At 41.3% G+C, this 16,302-nt stretch overlaps 1 pseudogene; it reads right to left on the bottom strand.

Annotated features, from left to right (window-relative positions):
- The window catches only part of LOC103413470 (kinesin-like protein KIN-14B), a 34,369-nt pseudogene extending 24,415 nt beyond the window's left edge, over window positions 1-9,954 (bottom strand).
- Window positions 9,955-16,302: the final 6,348 nt, after the last annotated feature.

Genomic DNA, 16,302 nt, shown 5'->3' with positions numbered 1-16,302 from the left:
CAACAACAACAACAACAACAACAACAACAAAGCCTTTTCCCACTAAGTGGGGTATGAATCCTAGAACGCCATTGCGCTCGGTTTTGTGTCATGTCCTCCGTTCGATCCAAGTACTCTAAGTCTTTTCTTAGAGTCTCTTCTAAAGTTTTCCTAGGTCTTCCTCTATCCCTTCGGCCCTGAACCTCTGTCCCGTAGTCACATCTTCGAACCGGAGCGTCAGTCGGCCTTCTTTGCCCATGTCCAAATCACCGGAACCGATTTTCTCTCATCTTTCCTTCAATTTCGGCTACTCCTACTTTACCTCGGATATCCTCATGCCCAATCTTATCCTTTCTCGCGTGCCCACACATCCCACGAAGCATCCTCATCTCCGCTACACCCATTTTGTGTACGTGTTGATGCTTCACCGTCCAACATTCTGTGCCATACAACATCGTTGGCCTTATTGTCGTCCTATAAAATTTTCCCTTGAGCTTCAGTGGCCTACGACGGTCACATAACACGCCGGATGCACTCTTACACTTCATCCGTCCAGGTCGTATTCTATGGTTGAGATCTCCATCTAATTCTCCGTTCTCTTGCAAGATAGATCCTAGGCAGCAAAAACGGTCGCTTTTTGTGATCTTCGCTAGATTGCTCCGGTCATTAGTGTGGATAAGTATATAAATGAATAGAGATAGGAAAGCAAACACAAGATGTACGTGGTTCACCCAGATTGGCTACGTCCACGGAATAGAAGAGTTCTCATTAATTGTGAAGGGTTTACACAAGTACATAGGTTCAAGCTCTCCTTTAGTGAGTACAAGTGAATGATTTAGTACAAATGACATTAGGAAATATTGTGAGAGAATGATCTCGTAATCACGAAACTTCTAAGTATCGGAGTGTGGTATCGTCTTGACTTGCCTTATCTGTCTCATAAGTAGATGTGACATCTTCTCTGGAAGTACTCTTCCTCCATCCAGGGGTGGTATCTTTAACTGGTGGAGATGCACAAGGTAATGTATCAATTTCACTTGAAGCTTACTTGTAGTTTCAGGCTTGGTCAAGCGCGATACAAACCATGTAGTAGGAGTCTCCCAAGTCGCCGAGCTAGGGGATCTGCTGAAAGAGGTGACAGACAAGGTAAGCAATCAGAGCTCCGGCTGATTGTTCACCTTCTCCCCATCTTGCAGCAGCATGAAGGATAAAGAGAAGAAAGATGAGAAGAGATGATATGGGATACTTTTGCTTTTGAAGAAGTAACTTTCCACAGGCTTATTCTTGAACTGAGCTGGAGGGTTTTCTGGTTTCCTCCAGAGCCGACTGAAGAATTTGAGGGTCAAAACAAGTCCATCAAATCTAGAGTACGTTCGACCCTGCTGATATGGGATACTTTTGCTTTTGACAGAGTAATGGATGTATCGGCACGTGTGCTGTTACGCTTGTCTCCACATGCTTCCTTGTATCCTTCGCACTTGCCCTATCTGTTCCTCAAGCAGATGCGGTATCTTCCCTGGAAACATAAGATGTTGAAGATGAGTACTCGAGAGCAATGCCAGGTAAGTAATCAGGTAAGGGGTTCCAGGCAATCAGTTCCTGGCTGGAAGCTTGATTCCAAGTGCTGACTGATTGCTCTCTTTCTCCTTGTCTTGCAGGTAACAACAAGGCCAAAGGAAAAGACAGGGAAAAAGCATGATATGGGATACTCTTGCTTTTAACCCTGATGATATGAGATATTCTTGCTCTAGTATAGCTTGTTTGCAAAGGTATTATCGGGGGGAAAGAAAGCTGAATATTTCGAAAGGCTTCGTTGGGAGTGCCCTCTCAAATATGAGGAAGGGTTGAACATTTTTGCAGGTCTGCCTGTCCGTTGGGGATGGAGGTCGACATATATAGGAGTCTCCCTAACAACAAGTAGTAATGCTATTCCTTTACCCTGCTTGGTCATAGCACGGTAGTGGGAGCTGCCAGCTTCACATGTTTTAACTCTGTCAGAGCACTTTGAAAAAGTGGTCTGTGCTCTCGAGAAGTCTTCGACAGAATGCCCATAATTTCCGCAAAGCTGAGTGTGCGTGTGACAGGTGCTGACAAGGCTAGAAAAGTAGGTGCCTCTTCGATTTCTGAGATCGGCCCTCGTGGTCTCTGAGCAGCCCAACTTTTGAGAAAGCGAGCGTCTCTTCGATTGATTCGGAGAACGATGCATCTTCGATTTTTAAGAAAGCAATCATGATGGGGGTCTGGCTCTCGAGATTCGGGGAGCAGTGTCACTTCGATTTTTGAGAAAGTAATCATGTTGGGAGTCTGGCTCTCGAGATTCGGAGGGCGGTGCCTCTTCGATTTTGGAGCAAGCAATCTTGTTGGGAGTGTTTTCTCGAATGTGAGTAAAGGTTGGGCATGTTTGCTAGTCTACCTTGCCACGAAGCACAGAGGTTGACACACAGGGATTTTCCAATTATCCAGCAATGGTACTGTTCCTTTACCCTCTCTTCGATTTTTGAGAAAGTAGTCATGTTGGGAGTCTGGCTCTCGAGATTCGGAGGACGGTGCCTCTTCGATTTTGGAGCAAGCAATCTTATTGGTAGTGTTTTCTCGAGTGTGAGTAAAGGTTGGGCATGTTTACTAGTCTACCTTGCCACGAAGCACAGAGGTTGACACACAGGGACTTTCCAATTATCCAGCAGTGGTATTGTTCCTTTACCCTTGTGGGTAATAATATGGTAGCTAGACCTTCAAAATTTATGGGTCTAAACTTTGTTAGTGCTGTTTCTTTGCTATTCTTTTACCTTTCTTGGTCAGAGCGATGTAGTGGGAGCTGCAAGCTTTACGTGCTCAATTTTGGCAGAGAACTTTGGCAAAGTTATCTGTGGTACCCATGAGCTAGTGTTGCGTGTGGGAAGTGGGTGATTGAACAGTAAGATTCATGTGTTTTCTACTTCCTCAGAAGTCTTCGACAGAATGCCCATAATTTCCGCAAAGCTGAGTGTGCGTGTGACAGGTGCTGACAAGGCTGGAAAAGTAGGTGCCTCTTCGATTTCTGAGATCGGCCCTCGTGGTCTCTGAGGAGCCCAGCTTTTGAGAAAGCGAGCGCCTCTTCGATTTCTGAGATCGGCCTTCGTGGTCTTTGAGCAGCCTAACTTTTGAGAAAGCAAACGCCTCTTCGATTTCTGAGATCAACCCTCGTGGTCTCTAAGCAGCCCAGCTTTTGAGAAAGCAAACGCCTCTTCGATTTCTGAGCAGGCGCCTCTTCGATTTCTGAAGATCCGTCGAGTGCAGATTTTTATAGGGGCTGGCATTAAGTTCCAAAGCACACTTGAATCTCCACCAGTAGCATTCTTGCACTTCTAAGATCTTGATTTGTCCAACCTCTTCTCTCTTCAACACCTTTGAAAATGTCTGGCCCCTCCGACCGTCGTTTTGACTTGAACCTTGTTGAAGAGGCAGCCCCGCCTTCTCCAGACAACATATGGCGCCCATCCTTCGTCTCCCCTACTGGTCCTCTTACCGTTGGGGATTCCGTGATGAAGAATGATATGACTGCTGCGGTGGTGGCCAGGAACCTTCTCACTCCCAAAGATAACAGACTACTTTCCAAACGGTCTGATGAGTTAGCTGTTAAGGATTCACTGGCTCTCAGTGTTCAGTGTGCAGGTTCTGTGTCTAATATGGCCCAACGCCTATTTGCTCGAACCCGCCAAGTTGAATCATTGGCGGCTGAGGTGATGAGTCTCAAACAGGAGATTAGAGGGCTCAAGCATGAGAATAAACAGTTGCACCGGCTCGCACATGACTATGCTACAAACATGAAGAGGAAGCTTGACCAGATGAAGGAAACTGATGGTCAGGTTTTACTTGATCATCAGAGATTTGTGGGTTTGTTCCAAAGGCATTTATTGCCTTCGTCTTCTGGGGCTGTACCGCGTAATGAAGCTCCAAATAATCAACCTCTGATGCCTCCTCCTTCTAGGGTTCTGTCCAGTACTGAGGTTCCGAATGATCCCCCTCCGGTGCCTTCTCTTTCTGGGGCTCTACCGACTGCTGAGACTTCTCCTAAGCAACCCTTGTGAAGGCTCCCTCTTGTTTGTTTATTTTGACTCATGTATATGTACACATTTGTAGCTTATCGGGGATATCAATAAATAAGTTTTCCTTCATTTCAACGTGTTGTGTTAAATACACCAAAACCTTCTTCGCTAAGTTCTTTGAATTTTCTTTTGTTGAAGCTTGTATGTTGAAACTTTCTGAATGGAGCATATAGGTTGGGGTAGTGTTCCCTTAATTTCCCGAGTGAGGAAAACTTCTCGATTGGAGACTTGGAAAATCCAAGTCACTGAGTGGGATCGGCTATATGAATCTTAGAACGCCATTGTGCTCGGTCCTGTGTCATGTCCTTCGTTAGATCCAAGTACTCTAAGTCTTTTCTTAGAGTCTCTTCCAAAGTTTTCCTAGGTCTTCCTCTACCCCTTCGGCCCTGAACCTCTGTCCTATAGTCGCATCTTCTAATCGGAGCGTCAGTAGGCCTTCGTTGCACATGTCCAAACCACCGTAACCGATTTTCTCTCATCTTGCCTTCAATTTCGGCTACTCCTACTTTACCCCGGATATCCTCATTCTTAATCTTATCCTTTCTCGTGTGCCCACACATCCAACGAAGCATCCTCATCTCCGCTACACCCATTTTGTGTATGTGTTGATGCTTCACCGCCCAACATTCTGTGCCATACAGCATCGCTGGCCTTATTGCCGTCCTATAAAATTTTCCCTTGAGCTTCAGTGGCATACGGCGGTCACACAACACGCCGGATGCACTCTTCCACTTCATCCATCCAGCTTGTATTCTATGGTTGAGATCTCCATCTAATTCTCCGTTCTTTTGCAAGATAGATCCTAGGTAACGAAAACGGTCGCTCTTTGGTATTTCTTGATCTCCGATCCTCACCCCTAACTCGTTTTGGCCTCCATTTGCACTGAACTTGCACTCCATATATTCTGTCTTTGATCGGCTTAGGCGAAGACCTTTAGATTCCAACACTTCTCTCCAAAGGTTAAGCTTTGCATTTACCCCTTCCTGAGTTTCATCTATCAACACTATATCGTCTGCGAAAAGCATACACCAAGGAATATCATCTTGAATATGTCCTGTTAACTCATCCATTACCAACGCAAAAAGGTAAGGACTTAAGGATGAGCCTTGATGTAATCCTACAGTTATGGGAAAGCTTTCGGTTTGTCCTTCATGAGTTCTTACAGCAGTCTTTGCTCCTTCATACATATCCTTTATAGCTTGGATATATGCTACTCGTACTCCTTTCTTCTCTAAAATCCTCCAAAGAATGTCTCTTGGGACCCTATCATACGCTTTTTCCAAATCTATAAAGACCATGTGTAAATCCTTTTTCCCATCTCTATATCTTTCCATCAATCTTCGTAAGAGATAGATTGCCTCCATGGTTGAGCGCCCTGGCATGAACCCGAATTGGTTGTCCGAAACCCGTGTCTCTTGCCTCAATCTATGCTCAATGACTCTCTCCCAGAGCTTCATTGTATGACTCATTAGCTTAATACCCCTATAGTTCATGCAATTTTGTACGTCACCCTTATTCTTGTAGATAGGCACCAAAGTGCTCGTTCGCCACTCATTTGGCATCTTCTTCGTTTTCAAAATCCTATTGAAAAGGTCAGTGAGCCATGTTATACCTGTCTCTCCCAAAACTTTCCACACTTCGATTGGTATATCGTCTGGGCCTACTGCTTTTCTATGCTTCATCTTCTTCAAAGCTACAACCACTTCTTCCTTCCGGATTCTACGATAAAAAGAGTAGTTTCTACACTCTTCTGAGTTACTCAACTCCCCTAAAGAAGCACTCCTTTCATGTCCTTCATTGAAAAGATTATGAAAATAACCTTTCCATCTGTCTTTAACCGCGTTCTCTGTAGCAAGAACCTTTCCATCCTCATCCTTGATGCACCTCACTTGGTTTAGGTCCTTTGTCTTCTTTTCCCTTGCTCTAGCTAATTTATAGATATCCAACTCTCCTTCTTTGGTATCTAGTCGCTTATACATATCGTCATAAGCTGCTAACTTAGCTTCTCTCACAGCTTTCTTCGCTTCTTGCTTCGCTTTTCTATACCTTTCACCATTTTCATCGGTCCTATCCTTGTATAAGGCTTTACAACATTCCTTCTTAGCCTTCACCTTTGTTTGTACCTCCTCATTCCACCACCAAGATTCCTTTTGGTGTGGGGCAAAACCTTTGGACTCTCCTAATACCTCTTTTGCTACTTTTCGAATACAACTAGCCATGGAATCCCACATTTGGCTAGCTTCCCTCTCTCTATCCCACACACACTGGGTGATTACTTTCTCTTTGAAAATGACTTGTTTTTCTTCTTTTAGATTCCACCATCTAGTCCTTGGGCACTTCCAAGTCTTGTTCTTTTGTCTCACTCTTTTGATATGTACATCCATCACCAACAAGCGATGTTGATTAGCCACGCTCTCTCCTGGTATAACTTTGCAATCCTTACAAGTTATACGATCTCCTTTCCTCATTAGGAGAAAATCTATTTGTGTTTTTGACGACCCACTCTTGTAGGTGATCACATGTTCTTCTCTCTTCTTAAAGAAGGTGTTGGCTAAGAAGAGATCATATGCCATTGCAAAATCCAAGATAGCTTCCCCATCCTCGTTTCTCTCCCCAAAACCATGGCCACCATGGAAACCTCCATAGTTGCCTGTCTCCCTGCCCACGTGTCCATTTAAATCTCCTCCTATAAATAACTTCTCCGTCTGAGCAATTCCTTGCACCAAGTCTCCAAGGTCTTCCCAAAATTTCTCCTTCGAACTCTTATCCAACCCTACTTGAGGTGCGTACGCACTAATCACATTGATAAGTTCTTGTCCTATTACAATCTTGATTGCCATGATTCTATCTCCTACCCTCTTGACATCTACAACATCTTGTGTCAAGGTCTTGTCCACGATGATGCCAACACCGTTTCTCGTTCTATTTGTGCCCGAATACCAAAGTTTAAACCCTGAGTTTTCTAGATCCTTTGCCTTACTACCAACCCACTTAGTTTCTTGTAGGCACATAATATTTATCCTTCTCCTCACCATAACTTCCACTACTTCCATAGATTTTCCCGTTAAGGTTCCTATATTCCACGTTCCTAAACGCATTTTGCTCTCTTGAACTCTACCCTTCTGTCCTAGCTTCTTCACTCTCCCCCGTCTAATAGGATCAAAGTACTTCTTTTGTGTGTCCCGTGTAAAGTTGATAGGAGCATATGCTCCCAAACAACTTTGAGTGGAGTCGTTCGAAAAGAAGTTTCTATGGCCCCCTTGCTCATTTAACACTGCATCCGGGTGCCGATGGAGATACAGCGACCCTTGCTCATTTATCACTGTGCTCGGGCCACACAGCGCGCCACTTACGGGTGACGCCCTAGCTTTAGCGCGATTTTGTTCTGGATTCATTTTCATAAGGATTCGACGTGATCATGGAGTGCCGGCTGTCGACTACCTGACGCCCTCCCCCTCCTCCTTTATCCGGGCTTGGGACCGGCAATGTAAGATACATAGGCGGAGTTTGAAAGTAAATCCCTTATCCAAAAGAAAATGGAAGGAATCCACATCAAACCAACATAAGGTTTCCATCTCAAAAGCCATTCAAACAAAACAAGAACCAGAAAGCATAAAATACTTGCAGTAACAATATTACCTGTTCGTTGTAGAGCTCAAAAACTGTAACAGAGAATTTAAATCTTGAAGTAGAAGTGGAATCAGAGTTGGATAAATCAAATAGTTCCTCGAAAGATCGAGCACATAAACCGCGATCATGGCTAGATCCTTCCTGAGAGAAAGTTAACGAAGTACAAATATCATAAAACTGGTGCACAGACTGAAACAATGATCATAAATTTTAAATGAAAAAATGAAAGGCATGAAACACCCAGAGTGAAAGGCACATCCCTCATTGCACCTATTTAAATTCTTGCTTTAGTACTTTAAATTTAATTTTTATTATGGGGTAACCATTTGAAAGAATTCTCCAACTCACCATCCTAAAAGGTTCAATTCTAATAGTGTAAAAATCACGTCAAATCTCTTTTCAAAAGTCTAATACATCAACTTACAATTTTTATTCTTTTCAATATACAAATTTGTAATGGGACAGAGTTAAAAGGCATTGACCATTTGGCCAGAGAAAACAGCAGTCCACCATGCAAGTATAAACCTATACGCATCAGAAATGCATATAGATATAGACACAGACAAACAAACATGGAGAGAGAAAAAGAGGAAAAGAGACCAACCATAGTGTGTCTTTCCAGAGTTGGTTTGTCCATATGCAAATATGGAAACGTTATATCCACCCAATGCTGATTGCACCAATGGTTGAACATCATGGAAAAGTTCAGCTGACAGACAAAAAATGTCAAAAATAGTTTAGCAGCAGACATACTTTAAGCGTATTTTTTTCTTTTCAGAAATTAAAGCTATATGATTAATATTCACGTGGTAGAACCACAGATATGGCGAAAACAATGAAAGACGAACAGTTAGTCTCACCCTGTCCAACATGAGGTCCATAAACTCTGTCAAGTTCAAAATCCTTCTTGGGGTTGGACAGGGCATCATCACCAGTATTGACACGGATATTGTACTCGTCAGGTTATTCGGCAATTGAGGAACCTTCATCCTCAAATAACGGTCTTGTACGACAAAATACCTTTATGTTTCCTGGAATTAAAAGGCTAGTTAGAAAATACTGCCACACTAAACTTTTGTAAGATCACCCAAACACCTCAACAACCTTGAAAAGTAAAATATAAATGCTTTTGAGAGAGTTACAAAAGGAGAACACTCACAGAAGATGAGTACCTTTGGCTGTCAATAAGTCATTGAACAACCTTCTCTTCTCATTGATCAGCGGAGAAATTCTAGCCTCGGTTTCAAGGGCAAACTGGTCTGACATATTATCAAAGAAAAACTTTCAAATCTATCGAGATGACCCAAGAACAGTAAATAAACCTTACAAAGAAGGATCAAGTGAAGGAATATCAAATTCGTGATTAATCTCAAAGGGAAATGTATAACACAAGAAATTACATTCATATAGTTTTCATTTGGTTGCATGTAATATCAAACCCTGTACCCATGCCAAAATACTACTCATCCTGAACTTAGAAAATAGTCCTCCCACAACACGCTCTTGGGCCACTCCAAAAAAATCCATTAAACATTCAAAGCAGACCGCACAGTCAAACAACATAACCAAATGCCTTACCTAGTTTTCGGGTTTTATTCGCAAGAACACCAAGATAACGTGTAGCTCGTTCAAGTTTCGCATTCGAGTACTCGTGAAGCTCACTTGCTTCTTGTCTCAACTCCAAGTAATCTTCTCTAGCAAGCTGTCCCATAAAAATTTAAAAACAAAAAATCTTTACATAAATACAGAAGCAGAAATTCAAAAGCACCCATGAAGATATCGAACCACTTAAAAGTCTCTCACATTGTCCCCAAAGCTTCAATTTTCAAAACGCATTGGCGCTAAACACACTCTTAAAACACACTAACCACTGAGATTACCACAGTAATTCAGCTCAAAACTCAGTAACTCAAACTCTCAAATTCTGAGCCCCTAAATTACAAAACCCATTACCTTAACTTTATCCTTGAGCTTCTGGAGCTTGGAAGCCACAGCCTGGTTGTTGGAGTTGGAGTTGGCGAGCTCAGACTGAGCCAAAGCCGACGCAGCCGAGATCGAGTACCGCCGAACTAACGGCGCACCGGGCTTGTAATTGTCGTGGTGGTGGTCGAAGCTGGACGCCGCAACCGCAGCCGACGTCGACGAAGAAGGCAACTTCCTTGGCTCGAAGCCACTGACCTCCCAGTTCCACCTGTTGTTGTTGTTCCTCTGCTCCGCCATTGCCGTCGTTGTCCCCCGCAGAAAAACCTTACCCCAAATTTGGAAACTCAAATTTTAAAACCCAAAAGAAGCAAAAATTGCTTGCCTCTCTAGTTATGGCTTTGGGCTCTGCCTCTGTGGACCTAGAAAATAGAGATCATCTAATTTCTGCCATTTTTTGGTATTTCTTTTTTTATTTTCTTAGAATCGGGGATGCTTATTTTCTTTTTGATTTTCTTTGGCATACTCATTCTGAATTGTTTATATTTTAATTTAGGGTAATTTTGTATAAAATCAATACAAACTTACCATATTGCCAATAGATCAATAATATTTATATTAATTATAAATATGTCAATCATGTATTGTGACACTTAAATGAATTTAAAATAAACAAAAATTATAGAATCTGCCACTACAGTTAGCACCCACTTCAACTAACACCCTCCTTCTCATATTTTTTGTATTTTGGAATAGGTCAATACGGATCAAACACTGCTTTGCAGTGTCTGATCCTGTTTTTTACACTTGGATTCAGATGTTGCATTTCAGGGTCCGTTTCCTAGTTCCCTTTTTTCATCACTCACATGCCTTCTTGCTTCATTCTTCACGCAACTCTTTATTTTTATGTTTGGATTCAATCACTGCAATGTAGTGTCTGTTTCTCTGTTCTGTTTTTTCTTTTCTTATATTTTGATATAGAAACTATAATGCAGTGTTTGTTTCCTGATTCTGTTCTTTTTTTTGCTTTTCTTTTTTTACATTTTGATTTAGACATTGCATTGCAATGTCTGTTTCCTAGTTCTGTTTTTACATTTCTATTCAGATGCTGCATTGCAATGTTCGTTTCTTGGTTCTCTTCTTCTTCCTGTCAACATTTCCACATTTCACAAAATCTCTCTCAAACCATAAAATTACTTCTTAAACAAAAAAAAAACTACAAATTTCATATCATAGAACAGAAGGAGATAAAACCTATCAAATTAATCAAAACGCAAAAAGATTTCAAACCCAAAAAAAGAAAACATCAAAACCCATAAGATTCAACCCCAAATCCATCCCTCGTAGAACCTCGTCACCGCTTTACTAGTTTTGAGCTCAACAAGAAGGCCTTGTCGGTGAAAGATGGCGGCAACGAGGTGTATGTATTGAAATCAGAGCTTTTTGGGTCTGATTTCGAGTCTTATTTCTCCTACACGTGGTGGCGATTGTGTGGCATTGTCGAAGAGTCCCATTAAGAACAATTTGTTGGATTGGGAGTGGGAGAAGGCTGAGAGAGATCAACGTGGTGTCTTGGTGGGGGAAGACGGAGTGCACATGGACGGCTTGACTGCATATTTCACAATCTGGTTAGCGGTCGGTTATGGGGTGGAGGAGAAAGGTCGGGTAGCATGTAATTACAATTTTTTTTTTTTTTAAATGGGAAAGAAGGTTGATAATGCCTTAAAGCCCATGTAACATTTATCATTGACCAATACTTAATTAATAAAGGGCTAAATTACACTTTACCACCTCAGGTTTAAGGTCTATTGCAACCTTGTACAATATCTTCAAAAAATTTCACTTTCATACCTCAAGTACTATTTTATTTCAATATAATACATATGTTACATTTTTCATCCATTGGTCCATTAAGAGCTGATGTGGCTGCTACATTTGTGCCACGTGGCAAAAAAATAAATTTTTATGCATTTAAAATATTATAATTTACCATTAAAAAAAAACACAACTCCCAGAATTCCTTCCCCGACCCCTTCCCTTTTCGCGCAACCCAAACCCCTCATCCCACCCCACCCACCTCCCCCGCAACCCCATACCCCACCCAAATCCCTAAAACCTCCCCAGTTCCACGCCCTCTGTTCTCCTCGCCTAGGACACATCCACTGTCGTCCTCCCCAGTTCCCCACCGTTGTTCTCATTGATCTTCTCCACTACTTCGTCTCCCTCCCCATTGACATCCTTCCCATCGGCCACCACCTCGCACGACACATTTGCCATCCCGTTTGCAAGCCCAAACCTCAAGCCTTCTTTTGTCATAGCTCGATTTGTGAGTGGATCTGAGCTCTACACCGCTTAAATACCTTATCAGGTGCTCTCTCCCATGGTGAATTAGATTGCCCATCTTGGTCTTCTCCATCTCCCTTAAAACCTCTAATTCCAACTCATCTTAGTCCTACATGGGTCAAATTCATGGAGAATCAGGAAAGGTCTATGATTTGGGTGGGGTGGGGTTGTTGAGATAGGAAATTTGGGTGCGATTCCAAGGGGGTTACGATTTAGGTATTTAAGCGAAAGGAGAGCAATGATCCCACAGGGGGTTGCGATTCGAAGGGGGTTTCAAAGGCACTGTCGTCGTCGGAGTGGACTGGCAATGTTGTAAGAGCAAGTCCACCTATGGACATTGCTCGGGGGACAGGGGAGAGGAAAGGGCCTGAGGCCCTGTGAACTTGCTCCAGCGTTGAAGGAGCCCGAGCGGAGGTGAGGCCCGAGCTCTGAGCCTGTGAAGAGCTGATAGCCCGAAAGCCAGAGTGGGTGTGACGCTAGCCCTGGCATCTGACCCCTTTTTTTATCTTTTTCTGTCAGGCGCGTGCACCCCACTCGTGCGTAGGGGCACGTCGTCCAACCATTTTTCAGAAAAGTCAGTCGACTTTTCAGACAAAAAAGTTATCGTTGGGAAGCCACGTGGCTTCCCACGGTCCGTTCGATCTCAACGGCTCTTTAATTTGGACCGTTGGATCTCAACGATAAAAAAAATAAAAAAAATCTTATTTAATATCAACCGTTCGATCTAAGATCAACAGTCGATATTAATATGCTTTATAAATAAAAAAATAGTTTTAAAATTAAGAAAAGTTACCATTGTGACATGTGGCACAATCTGGAGTGTTGGAATTCAATTTTTTTTAAATCCAACGGCAGAGATAAATTATTTGAATAAAAAAATTTAAAAAATTGTAAAAACTCCAAAAAAATATCTGAAAATTTAAAAAAAAAATGTTTCTACTTTTCTATAAATACCTTCTCATTATCATCTACTTTACACCACAATTTCATATTTTCTCAACTACTTTCAATCACATTCCTATCTTTCTCTCAAAGTTTCAATCCAATTTTTTTCAACAAAATGACTACTGATGCAAGTATGAATTGGACGCTTCTTGAAAATGTTACATTGTGTACTAGCTGGGTTGAAGTTACTCATAATTCGCGTACAGGTAATGAGATGCAGTTGCGAGAAATGTGGAGTCTTATTCATACCAATTATCTTGAAAAAATGGGTGGGAGTAGAACAAAAGAATCGATGTCTAGTCGTTGGAAAATTACTTAGCCAATCGTTTAGTATTTGGAGAGACGCCTTGACACAAGCTAGTAGTAATCTTCGAAGTGGAGAAAATTACACGGATCAAGTAACAATATATTATTTATTTGTTTGTAGTATACCCAAATTTACATTGTAATTATTTGTTTGTATTATTTATTTGTTACATACTTTAATTATAATTATTTGTTTGTATTATTTATTTGTTACATACTTTGATTATAATTATTTGTTTGTATTATTTATTTGTTACATACTTTAATTATAATTATTTGTTTGTATTATTTATTTGTTACCTACTTTAATTATAATTATTTGTTTGTATTATTTATTTGTTACATACTTTGATTATAATTTTTTGTTTGTATTATTTATTTGTTACCTACTTTAATTATATTTATTTGTTTGTATTATTTATTTGTTACCAACTTTGATTATAATTATTTCTTCTCCCCCATTGTGTAGCTAATTCAAGCACAAGCTTGGTATGGTGCCAAAACCAAAAGCAAAAATAAATCATTCAACCGATGGGAATGTTGGAATATTGTCAAAGGTTGTCCTAAATTTAGAGTTGTACCTGTCGGTCCAGAAGTTGTCATGAACAGCACCCCGCTATACTCTACACCTGATAATGGCTTGCACGGAGATGATGCAGAAGAAGTGCTTGAAACGCCCATCCCTGAACAAGCGTCGGGTTCGACCTGTTATCCAATTAGGCCTCAAGGTAAGAAGGTTTCAAAGAGAAAAGGAAGTGCTTCCAAGTATGATTATGCAAAGTACATGAAAGAACTTACTCGCCATAGTGAATTGACTTTGGCGCGGGAAATGGCGAAATTTGAGGCTGATAAGGCTAGAGAAGAGGCAAAAGCTGCAGTTGTGGAGAGACAATTTCAAGCTAATCAGAGAAAAAGAGAGCTACTTAGGCAAGAAAGGGAACTGGTTAGAGAAGAAAGAATGGCTCAACGAGATCGTGAGATTATGAACACACCTTTAGAAGGGAAGTCTCCAAATTCTAAATATTTTTGGAAGTCAGAGAAAGAGGATGTGGTGCGTAGGAGGCGTGCAAGAGAAGTGAGAGCAAAAGGAGATGGTCCTAGTAGCACAAATTGGTTAAGTGATGATGGATAGAGTACTTTTTGTAATCGGAGCCCATAGTTTTCCAATCACCTTGGGTTGTAATTTATTATTTATTTAATTGATTATTTTATGTTGTTTCCAATTTATTGAATTTAGTACTTTATTTAAAGTGAGAGTAAATTTATTTAATATGGTAATATATTTATACTATAAGAGAATCTTTATTCAAATGACATAAACACACCAAATAATAAAACCTCACTAAAATAAAACACACCAAATAAAATTACATAAACATACCAAATAATAAAAACACACCAAATGAAGTTAATTATCTTCAGCTTATTTCAATGCCCATTGGTGCTCTATCAAGTCATTTTGCCTGGCATTTTGCATGTCTGGCCTTTGAAATGCAGTATATCGTTGAATGACCATTTCATTGTAACGTCCATCCCTTTTTAATGGCTCATGTTGCACGGGCTCATCGGTGACGTCATGAGCACAATATATACCGTGTTCTTGAATTGTTCATCGTGTCTGGCTCATATTCATCAACGGCTTCATAATCGTACTCATCTTCCACAATCATGTTGTGAAGAATGATGCACGTCATCATGATGGATCGAAGCGACTCTACATCAAACAATCTGGCAGCACCCCTGACGATCGCCCAACGAGCTTGGAGGATACCGAAACAACGCTCCACATCCTTCCTGCACCCCTCCTGACATCTTGCAAAGTGTTTTTCCTTTGCACTTCGCGGATGTAGCACTGTTTTGACAAATGTTGACCACCTTGGGTAAATGCCGTTAGCTAGGTAGTATGGCCCGTCGTACATACGTCCGTTGACCTCATACGTGACTTTTGGTGCCTTTCCTTGCAGGACATCATTGAACACTGGGGATTGGGCAAGGATGTTGAGGTCATTTTGAGCTCCCGGAACCCTGAAAAAGGCGTGCCAAATCCATGTATCAAAAGATGCCACTGCCTCCAAAATGATACTTTTTGCTCATTTTCTGTTTCCATTAGCGCCTTGCCATGCACTTGGACAGTTTTTCCACGTCCAATGCATACAATCAATGCTCCCAATCATCCCAGGAAAACCTCGCATCTCGGCCTTCTTCAGAAGCCTTTCCAAGTCCATGTGAGTAGGTTTCCAGAGGTACTCTGCGGTGTAGATAGATTCGATTACTCTGCAAAACCTCATCAGGACTCAAGAATGGTTGATTTCCCCATCCTCGCCATCTTATCCACTTGGTCTGCAGCTGCCCCATACGCAAACATCCAAAGCGCATCAATAATTTTTTACTCGGGAATGAGACCCATAGCACCACAAGCATCATTATTTTTCACAAAGTAAGAATCATGGTTGCAAACAACAATCATGATTTTGTTGAACAAATGTCGTTCCATTCTAAAACGATGTCTGAAGTACGTATCAGGAAATGCACTATTATGGACAAACTAATCGTCCAACAGCTCATCACCTTGTTGTTGCCTACTTCTATCAAGGTTTTTAGAACGGGTGGACATGCATATATGAGCCACAGCTTGGATGACTCGACAAGAATGTGAGTCTCTGGCCATTCTTGCTTCGTCATCTCTCCTTCTCCGCTCCTCATCCTCTTCCTTCTCATTTTGGGCTATATGGAGATTGAACATTCCTTCAGATTGGTTAAATAATTATTCCTCTTCTTGATCGATTTCCCGCATCATGCTTGAAGAAGAAAACATTGTAAGTAGAAACTATGAATAATGATACAGATTTTGATTTGGTGAAGAAAGAAGCAGAAACTATGAATAATGATAGAGATATTGAGAAAATTGGTGTGAGATTTAAAAGGATGGATGATAGATTATATGGAGGATTCTGAAATGATTAGGTTGTAGATAGTGCCACGTGGCATGCCGTCATTCGTTAAAAATCTGATCGAAATCTATCCTAAAAGATTCTAAAAAGATAACGACACGTAGCACGATGGCATTGGATAAAAATCTTATCGAAATCCATCA

Source organism: Malus domestica, chromosome 15, assembly GCF_042453785.1.
Source record: "Malus domestica chromosome 15, GDT2T_hap1".
NCBI classification, from domain to species: domain Eukaryota; kingdom Viridiplantae; phylum Streptophyta; class Magnoliopsida; order Rosales; family Rosaceae; genus Malus; species Malus domestica.
The sequence above is the reverse complement of the archived record's forward strand: the minus strand, read 5'-3'. Positions and strand labels throughout refer to the sequence as shown.